The sequence below is a fragment of the Oncorhynchus tshawytscha genome, unplaced genomic scaffold (genome assembly GCF_018296145.1).
Source record: "Oncorhynchus tshawytscha isolate Ot180627B unplaced genomic scaffold, Otsh_v2.0 Un_contig_3886_pilon_pilon, whole genome shotgun sequence".
In the NCBI taxonomy this organism is placed as follows: Eukaryota; Metazoa; Chordata; class Actinopteri; order Salmoniformes; family Salmonidae; genus Oncorhynchus; species Oncorhynchus tshawytscha.
The window spans coordinates 76673-104530 of record NW_024609328.1 but is presented as its reverse complement, the minus strand read 5'-3'; the positions used below and the strand labels follow the sequence as shown (position 1 = coordinate 104530).

General features: G+C 33.7%; 1 long non-coding RNA gene across 1 annotated transcript; it reads right to left on the bottom strand.

Moving 5' to 3' along the window:
* Positions 1 to 2390: 2390 nt before the first annotated feature.
* LOC121844605 lies at positions 2391 to 26959 on the bottom strand. The gene is made up of 4 exons (XR_006082065.1): positions 26758 to 26959; positions 20956 to 21054; positions 2886 to 3002; positions 2391 to 2598 (listed from the first exon to the last, which is right to left on the bottom strand). It is a non-coding gene; the product is annotated as an uncharacterized LOC121844605 (long non-coding RNA).
* Between the last annotated feature and the right edge of the window lie 899 nt (positions 26960 to 27858).

The following is a 27858-nucleotide window of genomic DNA, read 5'->3' as shown; positions in this document are numbered from 1 at the left end:
TGTGTGTCCAGTGTTTCCAGTGTGTGTGTCCAGTATGTGTCCAGTGTGTGTGTGTGTCCAGTGTCTGTGTGTGTGTGTGTCCAGTATGTGTCCAGTGTGTGTGTGTGTCCAGTGTTTCCAGTGTGTGTGTCCAGTATGTGTCCAGTGTGTGTGTGTGTGTGTGTGTCTGTGTATGTCCAGTATGTATCCAGTGTGTGTGTGTGTCCAGTGTTTCCAGTGTGTGTGTCCAGTATGTGTCCAGTATGTGTCCAGTGTGTGTGTGTGTCCAGTGTTTGTGTGTGTGTCCAGTATGTGTCCAGTGTCTGTGTGAGTGTGTGTCCAGTATGTGTCCAGTGTGACAGACACTGGACAGACACACTGGAAACACTGAACATATACACACACACACACACACACACACACACATACACACACACACACACACACACACACACACACACACACACACACACACACACACACACTAGATACACACACACACATACAGTATAACTTTGTCCAAGTGGTATATAAATATCCAGTTAGTTAACCACAACACCCCTGTGGTGAAACGATTATTGCTGTGGAAGGTAATGAGCAACATATTGTGTCCAGTGTGTGTGTGTGTGTCCTGTTGGTCCTGTTGGTGTCCTATGTGTGTCCAGTGTGTGTGTGTCCTGTTGGTGTCCTATGTGTGTCCAGTGTGTGTGTGTCCTGTTGGTATCCTATGTGTGTCCAGTGTGAATGTTCAGTGAGTGTCTTGCCAGTGAAAGGACACACACACACACACACACACAGCATATAACTTTGTCCAAGTGGTGGTAAGAATGTTTGTCTTAACTAGCCTGATAAGTCAAACATGTCTGATATGAACATTGACATAAACCCTCTACATACTTGACTTTCTCCAGTCTGCAGTGTGGATCCTCCAGTCCAGCAGAGAGCAGTCTGACTCCTGAGTCTCCTGGGTGATTGTAGCTCAGGTCCAGCTCTCTCAGGTGTGAGGGGTTTGACCTCAGAGCTGAGACCAGAGAAGCACAGCCTTCCTCTGTGACTAGACAGCCTGACAGCCTGCAAAGAGTAAAATTATATTAAAATCACACTGATATTCTTTGGTGGTGAAAAGAGTGACAGTATATTTTTTCAACATATTCAGAAACATCAGTGTCCTGAAACCATATATCTATTCATAAATGAATGTATCATTATTATATTAATCCGTCATCCGTCATTAATTAACATAATTGTATCATTATTCGAAAAAGAATCTAAGTAATCTAAGCTTGTTGAGATGTACAAATATTTTAGTAGACTGACCAGACCAGTTTAAAAAGCCAGAAGTCAGACTTAATCTTAATCTTATGTCTAAGTGATTAGATAACGAGTTGCCTTGAATAATAAAAATAATGTATCAATCATGAAAAATTGTGAGAGTTACAGAGGCTAGAACAAAACAGATTTGCTTTTCCTTCAGCCCAGTCCAGAATGAACTTCTGCACAGAGACTGTTTTTCCAATGCCAGCGACTCCCTTTGTCAGCACAGTTCTGATAGGTTTATCTTGTCCAGTTAAGGGTTTGAAGATGTCGTTACATTTGATTGCAGTCTCTGGTCTTGCTTGTTTCCTGGTTGTTGTCTCAATCTGTCTCAGCTCATGTTCATTATTGACCTCTCCTGTTCCACCCTCTGTGATGTAGAGCTCTGTGTAGATCTTATTGAGAAGTGTTGGCTTTCCTTGTTTAGCGATCCCCTCAAATACACATTGAAACTTCTTCTTAAGATTAGATTTGAGTTCACGTTGGCAAATCACAGCAAGCTCATCTGAATGAAGAAATAACATGTACAGTATTGTAGGAATGTTATAAAGTTTTCAAGTTATTAGTAGTTATTATATTGTAATTTCTTCTCTTCACTGACTGTCTAAATGTGTAAATGTTTTCATAATGCATTACAGACTGGTGTGACTGATTAATATTATTATTGATATTATGGATGGTATTTTTAATGTTGTCTCTCTCTCTCTAAATTAATCATCCCTGCTGCTACTTGATGAGGTCACTAGGTGTTGTGTTAAGGCTGCTACAATATCATTGAGTTACACAGCTACTTTAGCTGTACTTTAGCTACAGCTTTTAAATGTTATAAAACATCATTCAACATGAGGCAGACAGATCTTACATTTCTCCAGTGTGTCAGCAAGCTCCTTCTGGTTCATTTTCCTCAGGATGTGCAGTGTGATCTTCAGAGCCCCCTCTCTGGCACTGCTCTCCTGCTTCTCATCTTCAGCATCCACCACTTCCTTATCCTGCTTCTGACTCTCAAAGCCTTCTGGGAGTTCTGGACTAAGAATCCTCTTGAACATCTTCAGTTCGTTCTTCACAAATGTCATAATTTTCTCTTCAAGCAACTGAAATAAATAAAGTAAATAAGTTAAGCAAGAGACTAAATGCTTTCTCATTAACACATTAATGAATGATTGACAGATCAACTTTACTTGAGGTAAACAAAAACAAATGTACATAACAGGACCACATACACTGAATATGGAGGCCAGGTCTGTTTGATGACTCTGGGAAGACTGACCACTGAGAATCTCTGACTCTGATCTCTCCTGTTGGTTTCTGTGGACAAAACATGAGATTACATCTCCTCATCCAGGGAGTACACACACACACACACACACACACACACACACACACACACACACACACACACACACACACACACACACACACACAGGGAGGGAATGTTGTGTTTGTTTAATATTGTTTTAGGACTATGAAAATGGACAAAATGATGAGCCTATGGATTATGAAAACAACAACAATAAATGGGAAAATGGGAGAGGAGAAATGACTAGAGACAGTGTTGTTTAACTCACTGACCAGGACCCAGGAGTTCTTCTTACCTTTGTTCAGTAGAAAAGTCTCCCTCTCTAAACAGTATAGGTAGACCCATAGACTTATCACTCTTCATGGACACACAGCTGGGAACAGGGGAGGCTGGTCTCTCCTGCTTGAATGGGCTTCAACACAACAGAGACAAACATTACATCTCTCATCATCTGAGCTCAGATGGGTAAAGAAGAGTTTCATTCCAAAACGCCATCTTCAGAAATGTTGGTACATTCGATTTTATTGTTTAAAGATATTATTAAACCACTATAAAGGCTTTATTATTATTATTATATTATATATATACTATTATAAAGGCTTCTAAAGTGTTTTTCTTCATTTAAACATGTTAGACTTGTTTTGCCCATTTAATATATATATAAACCTAAACATTTAATATATATATAAACTTAAACATTTAATATATATATAAACTTAAACATTTAATATATATATAAACTTAAACATTTAATATATATATAAACTTAAACATTTAATATATATATAAACTTAAACATTTAATATATATATAAACTTAAACATTTAATATATATATAAACTTAAACATTTCCATCTCATTAAAAAAAAAAATTAAGTTATTTTCCTGCTGTGAGAAACTGGGTCAAATTAAGATATAGCATCTGTAAGTGCATTCATCTATAGATATCTACATCAACAGTGGGACAAAAAAGTATTTAGTGGATATATAGATATCTGGGTGAGACAACCACATATCACAGTCAGATATACAGGATACCAACATTCCTGTTAAATAATGGATATATAGATATCTAGGTGAGACAACCACATATCACAGTCTAATATACAGGATACCAACATTCCTGTTAAATAATGGATATATAGATATCTAGGTGAGACAACCACATATCACAGTCTAATATACAGAATACCAACATTCCTGTTAAATAATGGATATATAGATATCTAGATGAGACAACCACATATCACAGTCTAATATACAGGATACCAACATTCCTGTTAAATAATGGATATATAGATATCTAGATAAGACAACCACATATCACAGTCTAATATACAGAATACCAACATTCCTGTTAAATAATGGATATATAGATATCTAGGTGAGACAACCACATATCACAGTCTAATATACAGGATACCAACATTCCTGTTAAATAATGGATATATAGATATCTAGATGAGACAACCACATATCACAGTCAGATATACAGGATACCAACATTCCTGTTAAATAATGGATATATAGATATCTAGGTGAGACAACCACATATCACAGTCTAATATACAGGATACCAACATTCCTGTTAAATAATGGATATATAGATATCTAGATGAGACAACCACATATCACAGTCTAATATACAGGATACCAACATTCCTGTTAAATAATGGATATATAGATATCTAGGTGAGACAACCACATATCACAGTCTAATATACAGGATACCAACATTCCTGTTAAATAATGGATATATAGATATCTAGGTGAGACAACCACATATCACAGTCTAATATACAGGATACCAACATTCCTGTTAAATAATGGATATATAGATATCTAGATGAGACAACCACATATCACAGTCTAATATACAGGATACCAACATTCCTGTTAAATAATGGATATATAGATATCTAGGTGAGACAACCACATATCACAGTCTAATATACAGGATACCAACATTCCTGTTAAATAATGGATATATAGATATCTAGGTGAGACAACCACATATCACAGTCTAATATACAGGATACCAACATTCCTGTTAAATAATGGATATATAGATATCTAGATGAGACAACCACATATCACAGTCTAATATACAGGATACCAACATTCCTGTTAAATAATGGATATATAGATATCTAGATGAGACAACCACATATCACAGTCTAATATACAGGATACCAACATTCCTGTTAAATAATGGATATATAGATATCTAGATGAGACAACCACATATCACAGTCTAATATACAGGATACCAACATTCCTGTTAAATAATGGATATATAGATATCTAGATGAGACAACCACATATCACAGTCTAATATACAGGATACCAACATTCCTGATAAATAATGGATATATAGATATCTAGATGAGACAACCACATATCACAGTCTAATATATAGATATCTAGGTGAGACAACCACATATCACAGTCTAATATATAGATATCTAGATGAGACAACCACATATCACAGTCTAATATACAGGATACCAACATTCCTGTTAAATAATGGATATATAGATATCTAGATGAGACAACCACATATCACAGTCTAATATACAGGATACCAACATTCCTGTTAAATAATGGATATATAGATATCTAGATGAGACAACCACATATCACAGTCTAATATACAGGATACCAACATTCCTGTTAAATAATGGATATATAGATATCTAGATGAGACAACCACATATCACAGTCTAATATACAGGATACCAACATTCCTGTTAAATAATGGATATATAGATATCTAGATGAGACAACCACATATCACAGTCTAATATACAGGATACCAACATTCCTGTTAAATAATGGATATATAGATATCTAGATGAGACAACCACATATCACAGTCTAATATACAGGATACCAACATTCCTGTTAAATAATGGATATATAGATATCTAGATGAGACAACCACATATCACAGTCTAATATACAGGATACCAACATTCCTGTTAAATAATGGATATATAGATATCTAGATGAGACAACCACATATCACAGTCTAATATACAGGATACCAACATTCCTGTTAAATAATGGATATATAGATATCTAGATGAGACAACCACATATCACAGTCTAATATACAGGATACCAACATTCCTGTTAAATAATGGATATATAGATATCTAGATGAGACAACCACATATCACAGTCTAATATACAGGATACCAACATTCCTGTTAAATAATGGATATATAGATATCTAGATGAGACAACCACATATCACAGTCTAATATACAGGATACCAACATTCCTGTTAAATAATGGATATATAGATATCTAGATGAGACAACCACATATCACAGTCTAATATACAGGATACCAACATTCCTGTTAAATAATGGATATATAGATATCTAGATGAGACAACCACATATCACAGTCTAATATACAGGATACCAACATTCCTGTTAAATAATGGATATATAGATATCTAGATGAGACAACCACATATCACAGTCTAATATACAGGATACCAACATTCCTGTTAAATAATGGATATATAGATATCTAGATGAGACAACCACATATCACAGTCTAATATACAGGATACCAACATTCCTGTTAAATAATGGATATATAGATATCTAGATGAGACAACCACATATCACAGTCTAATATACAGGATACCAACATTCCTGTTAAATAATGGATATATAGATATCTAGATGAGACAACCACATATCACAGTCTAATATACAGGATACCAACATTCCTGTTAAATAATGGATATATAGATATCTAGATGAGACAACCACATATCACAGTCTAATATACAGGATACCAACATTCCTGTTAAATAATGGATATATAGATATCTAGATGAGACAACCACATATCACAGTCTAATATACAGGATACCAACATTCCTGTTAAATAATGGATATATAGATATCTAGATGAGACAACCACATATCACAGTCATATCACAGTCTAATATACAGGATACCAACATTCCTGTTAAATAATGGATATATAGATATCTAGATGAGACAACCACATATCACAGTCTAATATACAGGATACCAACATTCCTGTTAAATAATGGATATATAGATATCTAGATGAGACAACCACATATCACAGTCTAATATACAGGATACCAACATTCCTGTTAAATAATGGATATATAGATATCTAGATGAGACAACCACATATCACAGTCTAATATACAGGATACCAACATTCCTGTTAAATAATGGATATATAGATATCTAGATGAGACAACCACATATCACAGTCTAATATACAGGATACCAACATTCCTGTTAAATAATGGATATATAGATATCTAGATGAGACAACCACATATCACAGTCTAATATACAGGATACCAACATTCCTGTTAAATAATGGATATATAGATATCTAGATGAGACAACCACATATCACAGTCTAATATACAGGATACCAACATTCCTGTTAAATAATGGATATATAGATATCTAGATGAGACAACCACATATCACAGTCTAATATACAGGATACCAACATTCCTGTTAAATAATGGATATATAGATATCTAGATGAGACAACCACATATCACAGTCTAATATACAGGATACCAACATTCCTGTTAAATAATGGATATATAGATATCTAGATGAGACAACCACATATCACAGTCTAATATACAGGATACCAACATTCCTGTTAAATAATGGATATATAGATATCTAGATGAGACAACCACATATCACAGTCTAATATACAGGATACCAACATTCCTGTTAAATAATGGATATATAGATATCTAGATGAGACAACCACATATCACAGTCTAATATACAGGATACCAACATTCCTGTTAAATAATGGATATATAGATATCTAGATGAGACAACCACATATCACAGTCTAATATACAGGATACCAACATTCCTGTTAAATAATGGATATATAGATATCTAGGTGAGACAACCACATATCACAGTCTAATATACAGGATACCAACATTCCTGTTAAATAATGGATATATAGATATCTAGATGAGACAACCACATATCACAGTCTAATATACAGGATACCAACATTCCTGTTAAATAATGGATATATAGATATCTAGATGAGACAACCACATATCACAGTCTAATATACAGGATACCAACATTCCTGTTAAATAATGGATATATAGATATCTAGATGAGACAACCACATATCACAGTCTAATATACAGGATACCAACATTCCTGTTAAATAATGGATATATAGATATCTAGATGAGACAACCACATATCACAGTCTAATATACAGGATACCAACATTCCTGTTAAATAATGGATATATAGATATCTAGATGAGACAACCACATATCACAGTCTAATATACAGGATACCAACATTCCTGTTAAATAATGGATATATAGATATCTAGATGAGACAACCACATATCACAGTCTAATATACAGGATACCAACATTCCTGTTAAATAATGGATATATAGATATCTAGATGAGACAACCACATATCACAGTCTAATATACAGGATACCAACATTCCTGTTAAATAATGGATATATAGATATCTAGATGAGACAACCACATATCACAGTCTAATATACAGGATACCAACATTCCTGTTAAATAATGGATATATAGATATCTAGATGAGACAACCACATATCACAGTCTAATATACAGGATACCAACATTCCTGTTAAATAATGGATATATAGATATCTAGATGAGACAACCACATATCACAGTCTAATATACAGGATACCAACATTCCTGTTAAATAATGGATATATAGATATCTAGATGAGACAACCACATATCACAGTCTAATATACAGGATACCAACATTCCTGATAACCAATGGATATATAGATATCTAGATGAGACAACCACATATCACAGTCTAATATACAGGATACCAACATTCCTGTTAAATAATGGATATATAGATATCTAGATGAGACAACCACATATCACAGTCTAATATACAGGATACCAATACAGGATACCAACATTCCTGATAAACAATGGATATATAGATATCTAGATGAGACAACCACATATCACAGTCTAATATACAGGATACCAACATTCCTGATAACCAATGGATATATAGATATCTAGATGAGACAACCACATATCACAGTCTAATATACAGGATACCAACATTCCTGTTAAATAATGGATATATAGATATCTAGGTGAGACAACCACATATCACAGTCTAATATACAGGATACCAACATTCCTGTTAAATAATGGATATATAGATATCTAGATGAGACAACCACATATCACAGTCTAATATACAGGATACCAACATTCCTGTTAAATAATGGATATATAGATATCTAGATGAGACAACCACATATCACAGTCTAATATACAGGATACCAACATTCCTGTTAAATAATGGATATATAGATATCTAGATGAGACAACCACATATCACAGTCTAATATACAGGATACCAACATTCCTGTTAAATAATGGATATATAGATATCTAGATGAGACAACCACATATCACAGTCTAATATACAGGATACCAACATTCCTGTTAAATAATGGATATATAGATATCTAGATGAGACAACCACATATCACAGTCTAATATACAGGATACCAACATTCCTGTTAAATAATGGATATATAGATATCTAGATGAGACAACCACATATCACAGTCTAATATACAGGATACCAACATTCCTGTTAAATAATGGATATATAGATATCTAGATGAGACAACCACATATCACAGTCTAATATACAGGATACCAACATTCCTGTTAAATAATGGATATATAGATATCTAGATGAGACAACCACATATCACAGTCTAATATACAGGATACCAACATTCCTGTTAAATAATGGATATATAGATATCTAGATGAGACAACCACATATCACAGTCTAATATACAGGATACCAACATTCCTGTTAAATAATGGATATATAGATATCTAGATGAGACACAACCACATATCACAGTCTAATATACAGGATACCAACATTCCTGTTAAATAATGGATATATAGATATCTAGATGAGACAACCACATATCACAGTCTAATATACAGGATACCAACATTCCTGTTAAATAATGGATATATAGATATCTAGATGAGACAACCACATATCACAGTCTAATATACAGGATACCAACATTCCTGTTAAATAATGGATATATAGATATCTAGATGAGACAACCACATATCACAGTCTAATATACAGGATACCAACATTCCTGTTAAATAATGGATATATAGATATCTAGATGAGACAACCACATATCACAGTCTAATATACAGGATACCAACATTCCTGTTAAATAATGGATATATAGATATCTAGATGAGACAACCACATATCACAGTCTAATATACAGGATACCAACATTCCTGTTAAATAATGGATATATAGATATCTAGATGAGACAACCACATATCACAGTCTAATATACAGGATACCAACATTCCTGTTAAATAATGGATATATAGATATCTAGATGAGACAACCACATATCACAGTCTAATATACAGGATACCAACATTCCTGTTAAATAATGGATATATAGATATCTAGATGAGACAACCACATATCACAGTCTAATATACAGGATACCAACATTCCTGTTAAATAATGGATATATAGATATCTAGATGAGACAACCACATATCACAGTCTAATATACAGGATACCAACATTCCTGTTAAATAATGGATATATAGATATCTAGATGAGACAACCACATATCACAGTCTAATATACAGGATACCAACATTCCTGTTAAATAATGGATATATAGATATCTAGATGAGACAACCACATATCACAGTCTAATATACAGGATACCAACATTCCTGTTAAATAATGGATATATAGATATCTAGATGAGACAACCACATATCACAGTCTAATATACAGGATACCAACATTCCTGTTAAATAATGGATATATAGATATCTAGATGAGACAACCACATATCACAGTCTAATATACAGGATACCAACATTCCTGTTAAATAATGGATATATAGATATCTAGATGAGACAACCACATATCACAGTCTAATATACAGGATACCAACATTCCTGTTAAATAATGGATATATAGATATCTAGATGAGACAACCACATATCACAGTCTAATATACAGGATACCAACATTCCTGTTAAATAATGGATATATAGATATCTAGATGAGACAACCACATATCACAGTCTAATATACAGGATACCAACATTCCTGTTAAATAATGGATATATAGATATCTAGATGAGACAACCACATATCACAGTCTAATATACAGGATACCAACATTCCTGTTAAATAATGGATATATAGATATCTAGATGAGACAACCACATATCACAGTCTAATATACAGGATACCAACATTCCTGTTAAATAATGGATATATAGATATCTAGATGAGACAACCACATATCACAGTCTAATATACAGGATACCAACATTCCTGTTAAATAATGGATATATAGATATCTAGATGAGACAACCACATATCACAGTCTAATATACAGGATACCAACATTCCTGTTAAATAATGGATATATAGATATCTAGATGAGACAACCACATATCACAGTCTAATATACAGGATACCAACATTCCTGTTAAATAATGGATATATAGATATCTAGATGAGACAACCACATATCACAGTCTAATATACAGGATACCAACATTCCTGTTAAATAATGGATATATAGATATCTAGATGAGACAACCACATATCACAGTCTAATATACAGGATACCAACATTCCTGTTAAATAATGGATATATAGATATCTAGATGAGACAACCACATATCACAGTCTAATATACAGGATACCAACATTCCTGTTAAATAATGGATATATAGATATCTAGATGAGACAACCACATATCACAGTCTAATATACAGGATACCAACATTCCTGTTAAATAATGGATATATAGATATCTAGATGAGACAACCACATATCACAGTCTAATATACAGGATACCAACATTCCTGTTAAATAATGGATATATAGATATCTAGATGAGACAACCACATATCACAGTCTAATATACAGGATACCAACATTCCTGTTAAATAATGGATATATAGATATCTAGATGAGACAACCACATATCACAGTCTAATATACAGGATACCAACATTCCTGTTAAATAATGGATATATAGATATCTAGATGAGACAACCACATATCACAGTCTAATATACAGGATACCAACATTCCTGTTAAATAATGGATATATAGATATCTAGATGAGACAACCACATATCACAGTCTAATATACAGGATACCAACATTCCTGTTAAATAATGGATATATAGATATCTAGATGAGACAACCACATATCACAGTCTAATATACAGGATACCAACATTCCTGTTAAATAATGGATATATAGATATCTAGATGAGACAACCACATATCACAGTCTAATATACAGGATACCAACATTCCTGTTAAATAATGGATATATAGATATCTAGATGAGACAACCACATATCACAGTCTAATATACAGGATACCAACATTCCTGTTAAATAATGGATATATAGATATCTAGATGAGACAACCACATATCACAGTCTAATATACAGGATACCAACATTCCTGTTAAATAATGGATATATAGATATCTAGATGAGACAACCACATATCACAGTCTAATATACAGGATACCAACATTCCTGTTAAATAATGGATATATAGATATCTAGATGAGACAACCACATATCACAGTCTAATATACAGGATACCAACATTCCTGTTAAATAATGGATATATAGATATCTAGATGAGACAACCACATATCACAGTCTAATATACAGGATACCAACATTCCTGTTAAATAATGGATATATAGATATCTAGATGAGACAACCACATATCACAGTCTAATATACAGGATACCAACATTCCTGTTAAATAATGGATATATAGATATCTAGATGAGACAACCACATATCACAGTCTAATATACAGGATACCAACATTCCTGTTAAATAATGGATATATAGATATCTAGATGAGACAACCACATATCACAGTCTAATATACAGGATACCAACATTCCTGTTAAATAATGGATATATAGATATCTAGATGAGACAACCACATATCACAGTCTAATATACAGGATACCAACATTCCTGTTAAATAATGGATATATAGATATCTAGATGAGACAACCACATATCACAGTCTAATATACAGGATACCAACATTCCTGTTAAATAATGGATATATAGATATCTAGATGAGACAACCACATATCACAGTCTAATATACAGGATACCAACATTCCTGTTAAATAATGGATATATAGATATCTAGATGAGACAACCACATATCACAGTCTAATATACAGGATACCAACATTCCTGTTAAATAATGGATATATAGATATCTAGATGAGACAACCACATATCACAGTCTAATATACAGGATACCAACATTCCTGTTAAATAATGGATATATAGATATCTAGATGAGACAACCACATATCACAGTCTAATATACAGGATACCAACATTCCTGTTAAATAATGGATATATAGATATCTAGATGAGACAACCACATATCACAGTCTAATATACAGGATACCAACATTCCTGTTAAATAATGGATATATAGATATCTAGATGAGACAACCACATATCACAGTCTAATATACAGGATACCAACATTCCTGTTAAATAATGGATATATAGATATCTAGATGAGACAACCACATATCACAGTCTAATATACAGGATACCAACATTCCTGTTAAATAATGGATATATAGATATCTAGATGAGACAACCACATATCACAGTCTAATATACAGGATACCAACATTCCTGTTAAATAATGGATATATAGATATCTAGATGAGACAACCACATATCACAGTCTAATATACAGGATACCAACATTCCTGTTAAATAATGGATATATAGATATCTAGATGAGACAACCACATATCACAGTCTAATATACAGGATACCAACATTCCTGTTAAATAATGGATATATAGATATCTAGATGAGACAACCACATATCACAGTCTAATATACAGGATACCAACATTCCTGTTAAATAATGGATATATAGATATCTAGATGAGACAACCACATATCACAGTCTAATATACAGGATACCAACATTCCTGTTAAATAATGGATATATAGATATCTAGATGAGACAACCACATATCACAGTCTAATATACAGGATACCAACATTCCTGTTAAATAATGGATATATAGATATCTAGATGAGACAACCACATATCACAGTCTAATATACAGGATACCAACATTCCTGTTAAATAATGGATATATAGATATCTAGATGAGACAACCACATATCACAGTCTAATATACAGGATACCAACATTCCTGTTAAATAATGGATATATAGATATCTAGATGAGACAACCACATATCACAGTCTAATATACAGGATACCAACATTCCTGTTAAATAATGGATATATAGATATCTAGATGAGACAACCACATATCACAGTCTAATATACAGGATACCAACATTCCTGTTAAATAATGGATATATAGATATCTAGATGAGACAACCACATATCACAGTCTAATATACAGGATACCAACATTCCTGTTAAATAATGGATATATAGATATCTAGATGAGACAACCACATATCACAGTCTAATATACAGGATACCAACATTCCTGTTAAATAATGGATATATAGATATCTAGATGAGACAACCACATATCACAGTCTAATATACAGGATACCAACATTCCTGTTAAATAATGGATATATAGATATCTAGATGAGACAACCACATATCACAGTCTAATATACAGGATACCAACATTCCTGTTAAATAATGGATATATAGATATCTAGATGAGACAACCACATATCACAGTCTAATATACAGGATACCAACATTCCTGTTAAATAATGGATATATAGATATCTAGATGAGACAACCACATATCACAGTCTAATATACAGGATACCAACATTCCTGTTAAATAATGGATATATAGATATCTAGATGAGACAACCACATATCACAGTCTAATATACAGGATACCAACATTCCTGTTAAATAATGGATATATAGATATCTAGATGAGACAACCACATATCACAGTCTAATATACAGGATACCAACATTCCTGTTAAATAATGGATATATAGATATCTAGATGAGACAACCACATATCACAGTCTAATATACAGGATACCAACATTCCTGTTAAATAATGGATATATAGATATCTAGATGAGACAACCACATATCACAGTCTAATATACAGGATACCAACATTCCTGTTAAATAATGGATATATAGATATCTAGATGAGACAACCACATATCACAGTCTAATATACAGGATACCAACATTCCTGTTAAATAATGGATATATAGATATCTAGATGAGACAACCACATATCACAGTCTAATATACAGGATACCAACATTCCTGTTAAATAATGGATATATAGATATCTAGATGAGACAACCACATATCACAGTCTAATATACAGGATACCAACATTCCTGTTAAATAATGGATATATAGATATCTAGATGAGACAACCACATATCACAGTCTAATATACAGGATACCAACATTCCTGTTAAATAATGGATATATAGATATCTAGGTGAGACAACCACATATCACAGTCTAATATACAGGATACCAACATTCCTGTTAAATAATGGATATATAGATATCTAGATGAGACAACCACATATCACAGTCTAATATACAGGATACCAACATTCCTGTTAAATAATGGATATATAGATATCTAGATGAGACAACCACATATCACAGTCTAATATACAGGATACCAACATTCCTGATAACCAATGGATATATAGATATCTAGATGAGACAACCACATATCACAGTCTAATATACAGGATACCAACATTCCTGTTAAATAATGGATATATAGATATCTAGATGAGACAACCACATATCACAGTCTAATATACAGGATACCAACATTCCTGTTAAATAATGGATATATAGATATCTAGATGAGACAACCTCATATCACAGTCTAATATACAGGATACCAACATTCCTGTTAAATAATGGATATATAGATATCTAGATGAGACAACCACATATCACAGTCTAATATACAGGATACCAACATTCCTGTTAAATAATGGATATATAGATATCTAGATGAGACAACCACATATCACAGTCTAATATACAGGATACCAACATTCCTGTTAAATAATGGATATATAGATATCTAGGTGAGACAACCACATATCACAGTCTAATATACAGGATACCAACATTCCTGTTAAATAATGGATATATAGATATCTAGATGAGACAACCACATATCACAGTCTAATATACAGGATACCAACATTCCTGTTAAATAATGGATATATAGATATCTAGGTGAGACAACCACATATCACAGTCTAATATACAGGATACCAACATTCCTGTTAAATAATGGATATATAGATATCTAGGTGAGACAACCACATATCACAGTCTAATATACAGGATACCAACATTCCTGTTAAATAATGGATATATAGATATCTAGATGAGACAACCACATATCACAGTCTAATATACAGGATACCAACATTCCTGTTAAATAATGGATATATAGATATCTAGATGAGACAACCACATATCACAGTCTAATATACAGGATACCAACATTCCTGTTAAATAATGGATATATAGATATCTAGATGAGACAACCACATATCACAGTCTAATATACAGGATACCAACATTCCTGTTAAATAATGGATATATAGATATCTAGATGAGACAACCACATATCACAGTCTAATATACAGGATACCAACATTCCTGTTAAATAATGGATATATAGATATCTAGATGAGACAACCACATATCACAGTCTAATATACAGGATACCAACATTCCTGTTAAATAATGGATATATAGATATCTAGATGAGACAACCACATATCACAGTCTAATATACAGGATACCAACATTCCTGTTAAATAATGGATATATAGATATCTAGATGAGACAACCACATATCACAGTCTAATATACAGGATACCAACATTCCTGTTAAATAATGGATATATAGATATCTAGATGAGACAACCACATATCACAGTCTAATATACAGGATACCAACATTCCTGTTAAATAATGGATATATAGATATCTAGATGAGACAACCACATATCACAGTCTAATATACAGGATACCAACATTCCTGTTAAATAATGGATATATAGATATCTAGATGAGACAACCACATATCACAGTCTAATATACAGGATACCAACATTCCTGTTAAATAATGGATATATAGATATCTAGATGAGACAACCACATATCACAGTCTAATATACAGGATACCAACATTCCTGTTAAATAATGGATATATAGATATCTAGATGAGACAACCACATATCACAGTCTAATATACAGGATACCAACATTCCTGTTAAATAATGGATATATAGATATCTAGATGAGACAACCACATATCACAGTCTAATATACAGGATACCAACATTCCTGTTAAATAATGGATATATAGATATCTAGATGAGACAACCACATATCACAGTCTAATATACAGGATACCAACATTCCTGTTAAATAATGGATATATAGATATCTAGATGAGACAACCACATATCACAGTCTAATATACAGGATACCAACATTCCTGTTAAATAATGGATATATAGATATCTAGATGAGACAACCACATATCACAGTCTAATATACAGGATACCAACATTCCTGTTAAATAATGGATATATAGATATCTAGATGAGACAACCACATATCACAGTCTAATATACAGGATACCAACATTCCTGTTAAATAATGGATATATAGATATCTAGATGAGACAACCACATATCACAGTCTAATATACAGGATACCAACATTCCTGTTAAATAATGGATATATAGATATCTAGATGAGACAACCACATATCACAGTCTAATATACAGGATACCAACATTCCTGTTAAATAATGGATATATAGATATCTAGATGAGACAACCACATATCACAGTCTAATATACAGGATACCAACATTCCTGTTAAATAATGGATATATAGATATCTAGGTGAGACAACCACATATCACAGTCTAATATACAGGATACCAACATTCCTGTTAAATAATGGATATATAGATATCTAGATGAGACAACCACATATCACAGTCTAATATACAGGATACCAACATTCCTGTTAAATAATGGATATATAGATATCTAGATGAGACAACCACATATCACAGTCTAATATACAGGATACCAACATTCCTGTTAAATAATGGATATATAGATATCTAGATGAGACAACCACATATCACAGTCTAATATACAGGATACCAACATTCCTGTTAAATAATGGATATATAGATATCTAGGTGAGACAACCACATATCACAGTCTAATATACAGGATACCAATACAGGATACCAACATTCCTGTTAAATAATGGATATATAGATATCTAGGTGAGACAACCACATATCACAGTCTAATATACAGGATACCAACATTCCTGTTAAATAATGGATATATAGATATCTAGGTGAGACAACCACATATCACAGTCTAATATACAGGATACCAACATTCCTGTTAAATAATGGATATATAGATATCTAGATGAGACAACCACATATCACAGTCTAATATACAGGATACCAACATTCCTGTTAAATAATGGATATATAGATATCTAGGTGAGACAACCACATATCACAGTCTAATATACAGGATACCAACATTCCTGTTAAATAATGGATATATAGATATCTAGATGAGACAACCACATATCACAGTCTAATATACAGGATACCAACATTCCTGTTAAATAATGGATATATAGATATCTAGATGAGACAACCACATATCACAGTCTAATATACAGGATACCAACATTCCTGTTAAATAATGGATATATAGATATCTAGATGAGACAACCACATATCACAGTCAGATATACAGGATACCAACATTCCTGTTAAATAATGGATATATAGATATCTAGATGAGACAACCACATATCACAGTCTAATATACAGGATACCAACATTCCTGTTAAATAATGGATATATAGATATCTAGATGAGACAACCACATATCACAGTCTAATATACAGGATACCAACATTCCTGTTAAATAATGGATATATAGATATCTAGATGAGACAACCACATATCACAGTCTAATATACAGGATACCAACATTCCTGTTAAATAATGGATATATAGATATCTAGATGAGACAACCACATATCACAGTCTAATATACAGGATACCAACATTCCTGTTAAATAATGGATATATAGATATCTAGATGAGACAACCACATATCACAGTCTAATATACAGGATACCAACATTCCTGTTAAATAATGGATATATAGATATCTAGATGAGACAACCACATATCACAGTCTAATATAAGGATACCAACATTCCTGTTAAATAATGGATATATAGATATCTAGATGAGACAACCACATATCACAGTCTAATATACAGGATACCAACATTCCTGTTAAATAATGGATATATAGATATCTAGATGAGACAACCACATATCACAGTCTAATATACAGGATACCAACATTCCTGTTAAATAATGGATATATAGATATCTAGGTGAGACAACCACATATCACAGTCTAATATACAGGATACCAACATTCCTGTTAAATAATGGATATATAGATATCTAGATGAGACAACCACATATCACAGTCTAATATACAGGATACCAACATTCCTGTTAAATAATGGATATATAGATATCTAGATGAGACAACCACATATCACAGTCTAATATACAGGATACCAACATTCCTGTTAAATAATGGATATATAGATATCTAGGTGAGACAACCACATATCACAGTCTAATATACAGGATACCAACATTCCTGTTAAATAATGGATATATAGATATCTAGATGAGACAACCACATATCACAGTCTAATATACAGGATACCAACATTCCTGATAACCAATGGATATATAGATATCTAGATGAGACAACCACATATCACAGTCTAATATACAGGATACCAACATTCCTGATAAATAATGGATATATAGATATCTAGGTGAGACAACCACATATCACAGTCTAATATACAGGATACCAACATTCCTGTTAAATAATGGATATATAGATATCTAGGTGAGACAACCACATATCACAGTCTAATATACAGGATACCAACATTCCTGTTAAATAATGGATATATAGATATCTAGGTGAGACAACCACATATCACAGTCTAATATACAGGATACCAACATTCCTGTTAAATAATGGATATATAGATATCTAGGTGAGACAACCACATATCACAGTCTAATATACAGGATACCAACATTCCTGTTAAATAATGGATATATAGATATCTAGATGAGACAACCACATATCACAGTCTAATATACAGGATACCAACATTCCTGTTAAATAATGGATATATAGATATCTAGGTGAGACAACCACATATCACAGTCTAATATACAGGATACCAACATTCCTGTTAAATAATGGATATATAGATATCTAGATGAGACAACCTCATATCACAGTCTAATATACAGGATACCAACATTCCTGTTAAATAATGGATATATAGATATCTAGATGAGACAACCACATATCACAGTCTAATATACAGGATACCAACATTCCTGTTAAATAATGGATATATAGATATCTAGATGAGACAACCTCATATCACAGTCTAATATACAGGATACCAACATTCCTGTTAAATAATGGATATATAGATATCTAGATGAGACAACCACATATCACAGTCAGATATACAGGATACCAACATTCCTGTTAAATAATGGATATATAGATATCTAGGTGAGACAACCACATATCACAGTCTAATATACAGGATACCAACATTCCTGTTAAATAATGGATATATAGATATCTAGGTGAGACAACCACATATCACAGTCTAATATACAGGATACCAACATTCCTGTTAAATAATGGATATATAGATATCTAGGTGAGACAACAATGGATATATAGATATCTAGATGAGACAACCACATATCACAGTCTAATATACAGGATACCAACATTCCTGTTAAATAATGGATATATAGATATCTAGATGAGACAACCACATGACAACAATGGATATATATATTTATTTGCATTTAGCAAATGCATTTTCATACAAATCTAGAACAGTTATATAGAATGTAGTATATAGTATATAGTTACAGTATATAGAATGTACCCATAAGCAATTTCTGATTAAAAAAACATTTTAGAATATACATTCTTAAACAATATTGTCAGCTCACCTTTTAGTTTTGGTGACATGTCCCCCAGAGAGACTCATTTTAGAGGCAGGGCCCCCCTTCTTTCTCTCTCCAGAGAGACTCATTTTAGAGCACTGACCCCTAAACAGAGATCCAGCATGTTGGTTGTGGTTAACACAGTGACCCCTAAACAGAGTGGTTGTTGTCTAATTGTCCAGCTTTTATTTAGTTGAATGAACATTCTCAAAGATGATATGCTGTTATTGAAATATGTTTCAGTCCATTGTCATTGTCATTTTGGTAATGTCATCCCCCGACCACCTGGACCCCTGCTGTGACCCACAAGTGGTCCTGACAGAGTTTACATAGACTACCAGTAGCAGGACTCATCACCTTCAAATCATTTTCATTCTAAATAACTGAGCATGTAGCGACATCTTCTAAACATTTCCCACAGAGACCATCAGGTCGTTCAGCAATATAAAGGATATTTCCTAAACATTTCCCACAGAGACCCTCAGGTCGTTCAGCAATATAAAGGATATTTCCTAAACATTTCCCACAGAGACCATCAGGTCGTTCAGGAATATAAAGGATATTTCCTAAACATTTCCCACAGAGACCATCAGGTCGTTCAGGAATATAAAGGATATTTCCTAAACATTTCCCACAGAGACCATCAGGTCGTTCAGCAATATAAAGGATATTTCCTAAACATTTCCCACAGAGACCATCAGGTCGTTCAGGAATATAAAGGATATTTCCTAAACATTTCCCACAGAGACCATCAGGTCGTTCAGGAATATAAAGGATATTTCCTAAACATTTCCCACAGAGACCATCAGGTCGTTCAGGAATATAAAGGATATTTCAAACATTTCCCACAGAGACCATCATTCTGTCAGGAATTAAAGGATATTTCCTAAACATTTCCCACAGAGACCTCAGTTCAGGAATAAAAGGATATTTCCTCCAAACATTTCCTCAGAGACTTAGGTCTTCAGGAATATAAAGGATATTTCTAACTGTATAACTGTATAATAGTTCTATTTCCCACAGAGACCATAGTCTATATAAAGACTAAACTAAGAGACTTACTAACTGTAAAGGATAACTTTAATATGTAGTCTATAGTAGACTTACTAGACTTACTAACTGTATAACTGTATAATAGTTCTATGTAGTCTATAGTAGACTTACTAGACTTACTAACTGTATAACTGTATAATAGTTCTATGAATAGTAGACTATAGTAGACTTACTAGACTTACTAACTAACTATAACTGTATAATAGTTCTATGTAGTCTATAGTAGACTTACTAGACTTACTAACTGTATAACTGTATAATAGTTCTATGTAGTCTATAGTAGACTTACTAGACTTACTAACTGTATAACTGTATAATAGTTCTATGTAGTCTATAGTAGACTTACTAGACTTACTAACTGTATAACTGTATAATAGTTCTATGTAGTCTATAGTAGACTTACTAGACTTACTAACTGTATAACTGTATAATAGTTCTATGTAGTCTATAGTATACTTACTAGACTTACTAACTGTATAACTGTATAATAGTTCTATGTAGTCTATAGTAGACTTACCAGTCTGCCCGTCTTCCCTTCAAATCAACACATTTATCCCACTTCTAGTTGTGCAGACAAATCTGTGCCACAGTTTCTACAGCCATTTTGTAACTGTGTAAGCTACACACTTATTTACAATTTCATGAGGAAATCCCATATTTTCTGACGCTGTTGCAGAGGCAGTACTCTGTATTACAAACTTCAAAAACCTTTTTATATTCATCTCAAATACACTACAAGGTTTACATTCCCTACATTGCAGGAAAGTTCTCATGCAAAAGGTTATACATTCAGATCCTGTGCAGAGATTGTCTTTGGTTTTGGGAAGGCTGAAAGATAACATTGAATTCCCCTCAAGTATTGAAAACAGGAAGTGAACTGAGGAAAGGCTGGTCGGAGGAGCTATAGTCTGGTGGGAGGAGTTATAGTCTGGTGGGAGGAGCTATAGGAGGACGGGTTCATTTTTATGGCTGAAATGGAATAAATTAATTAAGTGTTTGATGTTCCAGTTATTCCATTCCAGTCTTTACACTGAGCCTGTCCTCATAGCTCCTCCACCAGCCTCCTCTGGTGTGTATGTGAAAGTATTCAGGTGTTCATGTTGCTGTGGAGGCAAATTATATATAAAACACTACCTTTAAAGGTCCTTTTCAGCCATAAAAGTAAAATAACATCAGAATATATATAAAACACTACATTTAAAGGTCCTTTTCAGCCATAAAAGTAAAATAACATCAGAATATATATAAAACACTACCTTTAAAGGTCCTTTTCAGCCATAAAAATAAAATAACATCAGAATATATATAAAACACTACCTTTAAAGGTCCTTTTCAGCCATAAAAATAAAATAACATCAGAATATATATAAAACACTACATTTAAAGGTCCTTTTCAGCCAGCCTGTCCTAAAATAACATCAGCCTCCTATATAAAACACTACCTTTAAAGGTCCTTTTCAGCCATAAAAATAAAATAACATCAGAATATATATAAAACACTACCTTTAAAGGTCCTTTTCAGCCATAAAAATAAAATAACATCAGAATATATATAAAACACTACATTTAAAGGTCCTTTTCAGCCATAAAAGTAAAATAACATCAGAATATATATAAAACACTACCTTTAAAGGTCCTTTTCAGCCATAAAAATAAAATAACATCAGAATATATATAAAACACTACCTTTAAAGGTCCTTTTCAGCCATAAAAATAAAATAACATCAGAATATATATAAAACACTACCTTTAAAGGTCCTTTTCAGCCATAAAAAAAAAAAATACCATCAGAATATATATAAAACACTACCTTTACAGGTCCTATTCAGCCATTAATAATAAAATAACATCAGAATATATATAAAACACTACCTTTACAGGTCCTATTCAGCCATTAATAATAAAAGAACATCAGAATATATATAAAACACTACCTTTACAGGTCCTATTCAGCCGTACAAACAAAATAACATCAGAAATGAATATAAATGTAAATGGTTCATTTTGAAGTTTTGAAGAAAAAATATAAAGTTAAAAAGTTCTACCTGATGACATCATCACAAGTTTAATCATTTTAAAAGCAGTGATTTTCAAACACAATTAGATGATCAGGTGTGGGGAGCAATAAAATACCCTCCATGGGGCCAGTAACTGTCACAGGGTGGAGGTCATCGGTGGCCAGAAAACTACTGCAGGTTTGGAAAATGAGTTTTTTACTTTTATGTCACAGATCATTTTTTAAAGACTTGTCTACTTGTCTTTTTAACTACAGATCATAGAAATGTGCCATTTTGACAAATACACATTCTGTTTGGTGCTGGAGAGGATGAATATGAGGTTGAAAAGTGGAGGGATTACCTTTTAACACTAGAATCAGACAACCCAAAAAACCTACCTCCTGCTCCCTGACTTTTCCTAAATGTTTGTATTTTCTACTGCTCCTTTGTCAGAATGTTGAAATCAAACACGTATTCAGAGCCTTTAAACCAATTTCCCTCACACCTTCCTAACTTAATCTGCCTTTAAACCCATTTCCCTCACACCTTCCTAACTTAATCTGCCTGTTAACCCATTTCCCTCACACCTACCTAACTTAATCTGCCTTTAAACCCATTTCCCTCACACCTACCTAAGAGGTTGATTTAATGTAGCACAACAGTGTATTGATGAGTTGAAGAGGTTGATTTAATGTAGCACAACAGTGTATTGATGAGTTGAAGAGGTTGATTTAATGTAGCACAACAGTGTATTGATGAGTTGAAGAGGTGATTTAATGTAGCACAACAGTGTATTGATGAGTTGAAGAGGTGATTTAATGTAGCACAACAGTGTATTGATGAGTTGAAGAGGTGATTTAATGTAGCACAACAGTGTATTGATGAGTTGAAGAGGTGATTTAATGTAGCACAACAGTGTATTGATGAGTTGAAGAGGTGATTTAATGTAGCACAACAGTGTATTGATGAGTTGAAGAGGTGATTTAATGTAGCACAACAGTGTATTGATGAGTTGAAGAGGTTGATTTAATGTAGCACAACAGTGTATTGATGAGTTGAAGAGGTGATTTAATGTAGCACAACAGTGTATTGATGAGTTGAAGAGGTTGATTTAATGTAGCACAACAGTGTATTGATGAGTTTGTGTTATGCCTGTTTATCAGCAGTAAATCATTTGACCACACGCCTTGTGGCTTGATATTATTCTCTTTTATGTTTAACTTTCTATAACTAAACTGTTATGGGACTGTTCTATTGACTGTAACTCTAATACTAATCGCATGTATTGTAAAGGGAAATGACAACATGCTATGAGTTGCAGCCTTTAGAATAATGTAAAAAATGTCCTTGACTCTATCAAGTTGATGAACGAAAGTTAGCCTGAAGACAAGATTACATTTACAATAATCTGATGAGTGACAATATTAGGCCTCTCAGTTTTCATATTGTACATGAAGAGATGGGAGCATCTAGTACATGAAGAGATGGGAGCATCTAGTACATGAAGAGATGGGAGCATCTAGTACATGAAGAGATGGGAGCATCTAGTTCATGAAGAGATGGGAGCATCTAGTACATGAAGAGATGGGAGCATCTAGTACATGAAGAGATGGGAGCATCTAGTACATGAAGAGATGGGAGCATCTAGTACATGAAGAGATGGGAGCATCTAGTACATGAAGAGATGGGAGCATCTAGTACATGAAGAGATGGGAGCATCTAGTACATGAAGAGATGGGAGCATCTAGTACATGAAGAGATGGGAGCATCTAGTACATGAAGAGATGGGAGCATCTAGTACATGAAGAGATGGGAGCATCTAGTACATGAAGAGATGGGAGCATCTAGTACATGAAGAGATGGGAGCATCTAGTACATGAAGAGATGGGAGCATCTAGTACATGAAGAGATGGGAGCATCTAGTACATGAAGAGATGGGAGCATCTAGTACATGAAGAGATGGGAGCATCTAGTACATGAAGAGATGGGAGCATCTAGTACATGAAGAGATGGGAGCATCTAGTACATGAAGAGATGGGAGCATCTAGTACATGAAGAGATGGGAGCATCTAGTACATGAAGAGATGGGAGCATCTAGTACATGAAGAGATGGGAGCATCTAGTACATGAAGAGATGGGAGCATCTAGTACATGAAGAGATGGGAGCATCTAGTACATGAAGAGATGGGAGCATCTAGTACATGAAGAGATGGGAGCATCTAGTACATGAAGAGATGGGAGCATCTAGTACATGAAGAGATGGGAGCATCTAGTACATGAAGAGATGGGAGCATCTGGTACATGAAGAGATGGGAGCATCTAGTACATGAAGAGATGGGAGCATCTAGTACATGAAGAGATGGGAGCATCTAGTACATGAAGAGATGGGAGCATCTAGTACATGAAGAGATGGGAGCATCTAGTACATGAAGAGATGGGAGCATCTAGTACATGAAGAGATGCAGTGAAAGGAGGATCTATTTATTAAATCCTCCTTCAGTCACAAGCAGGTTAAACATTGTGATTTCTATATAATACTGTATCAGAGTTTAAACATTGTGATTTCTATATAATACTGTATCTGAGATCAGATTCTGCAGGTTAAACATTGTGATTTCTATATAATACTGTATCAGAGTTTAAACATTGTGATTTCTATATAATACTGTATCTGAGATCAGATTCTGCAGGTAAAACATTGTGATTTCTATATAATACTGTATCTGAGATCAGATTCTGCAGGTTCCTTGACACGTACCTTTATCAAATAACTCTCAACATTCAGGAGGTGCAGCTTTATTTCCAAAGTTCACTTTTTCTTCAACAACATCCGTGTTGTCCAGGTATTTATCACAGGACCCCTGCAGCAGCAGCATTGATCAACATCCGTGTTGTCCAGGTATTTATCACAGGACCCCTGCAGCAGCAGTATTGATCAACATCCGTGTTGTCCAGGTATTTATCACAGGACCCCTGCAGCAGCAGCATTGATCAACATCCGTGTTGTCCAGGTATTAATCACAGGACCCCTGCAGCAGCAGTATTGATCAACATCCGTGTTGTCCAGGTATTAATCACAGGACCCCTGCAGCAGCAGTATTGATCAACATCCGTGTTGTCCAGGTATTAATCACAGGACCCCTGCAGCAGCATTGATCTGCAACTAGGCAGAAACTAGTACCACAATCAAATTAAAATCTGATATTTTGTCGTCAATGGATGAATGGCCAATAGAAACCAGATAGAAACTGATCATGGTGCATGTGACTTCAGTTCTGGTTAGCCACAGACTTGCTCAATGTCTTTCCATGTCTGGGGAAATGAAACCAGGCCAGTGGTTGAGTGTCTGAGACTGTGGTCTTGAGTCAAGTGGAGCCTGACATGGACAAAGGCAGACATGTGACCATGGAAAACATCTTCACATCATTTTCCTGTCAGACAAGTTGATTGCAAACAAGACTAGCCTGCTAGGAACAGTGAACACACAAACAAGACTAGCCTGCTAGGAACAGTGAACACACAAAGAAGACTAGCCTGCTAGGAACAGTGAACACACAAAGAAGACTAGCCTAGCCAGGTCATAACAGTATAAACAGTATCTCTACCATATACAGACACCAACTAGTATCCCCTTTATGATCTAGCCAGGTCATTACAGTATAAACAGTATCTCTACCATATACAGACACCAACTAGTATCCCCTTTATGATCTAGCCAGGTCATTACAGTATTTACAGTATCTCTACCATATAGAGACACCAACTAGTATCCCCTTTATGATATAGCCAGGTCATTACAGTATATACAGTATCTCTACCATATACAGACACCAACTAGTATCCCCTTTATGATATAGCC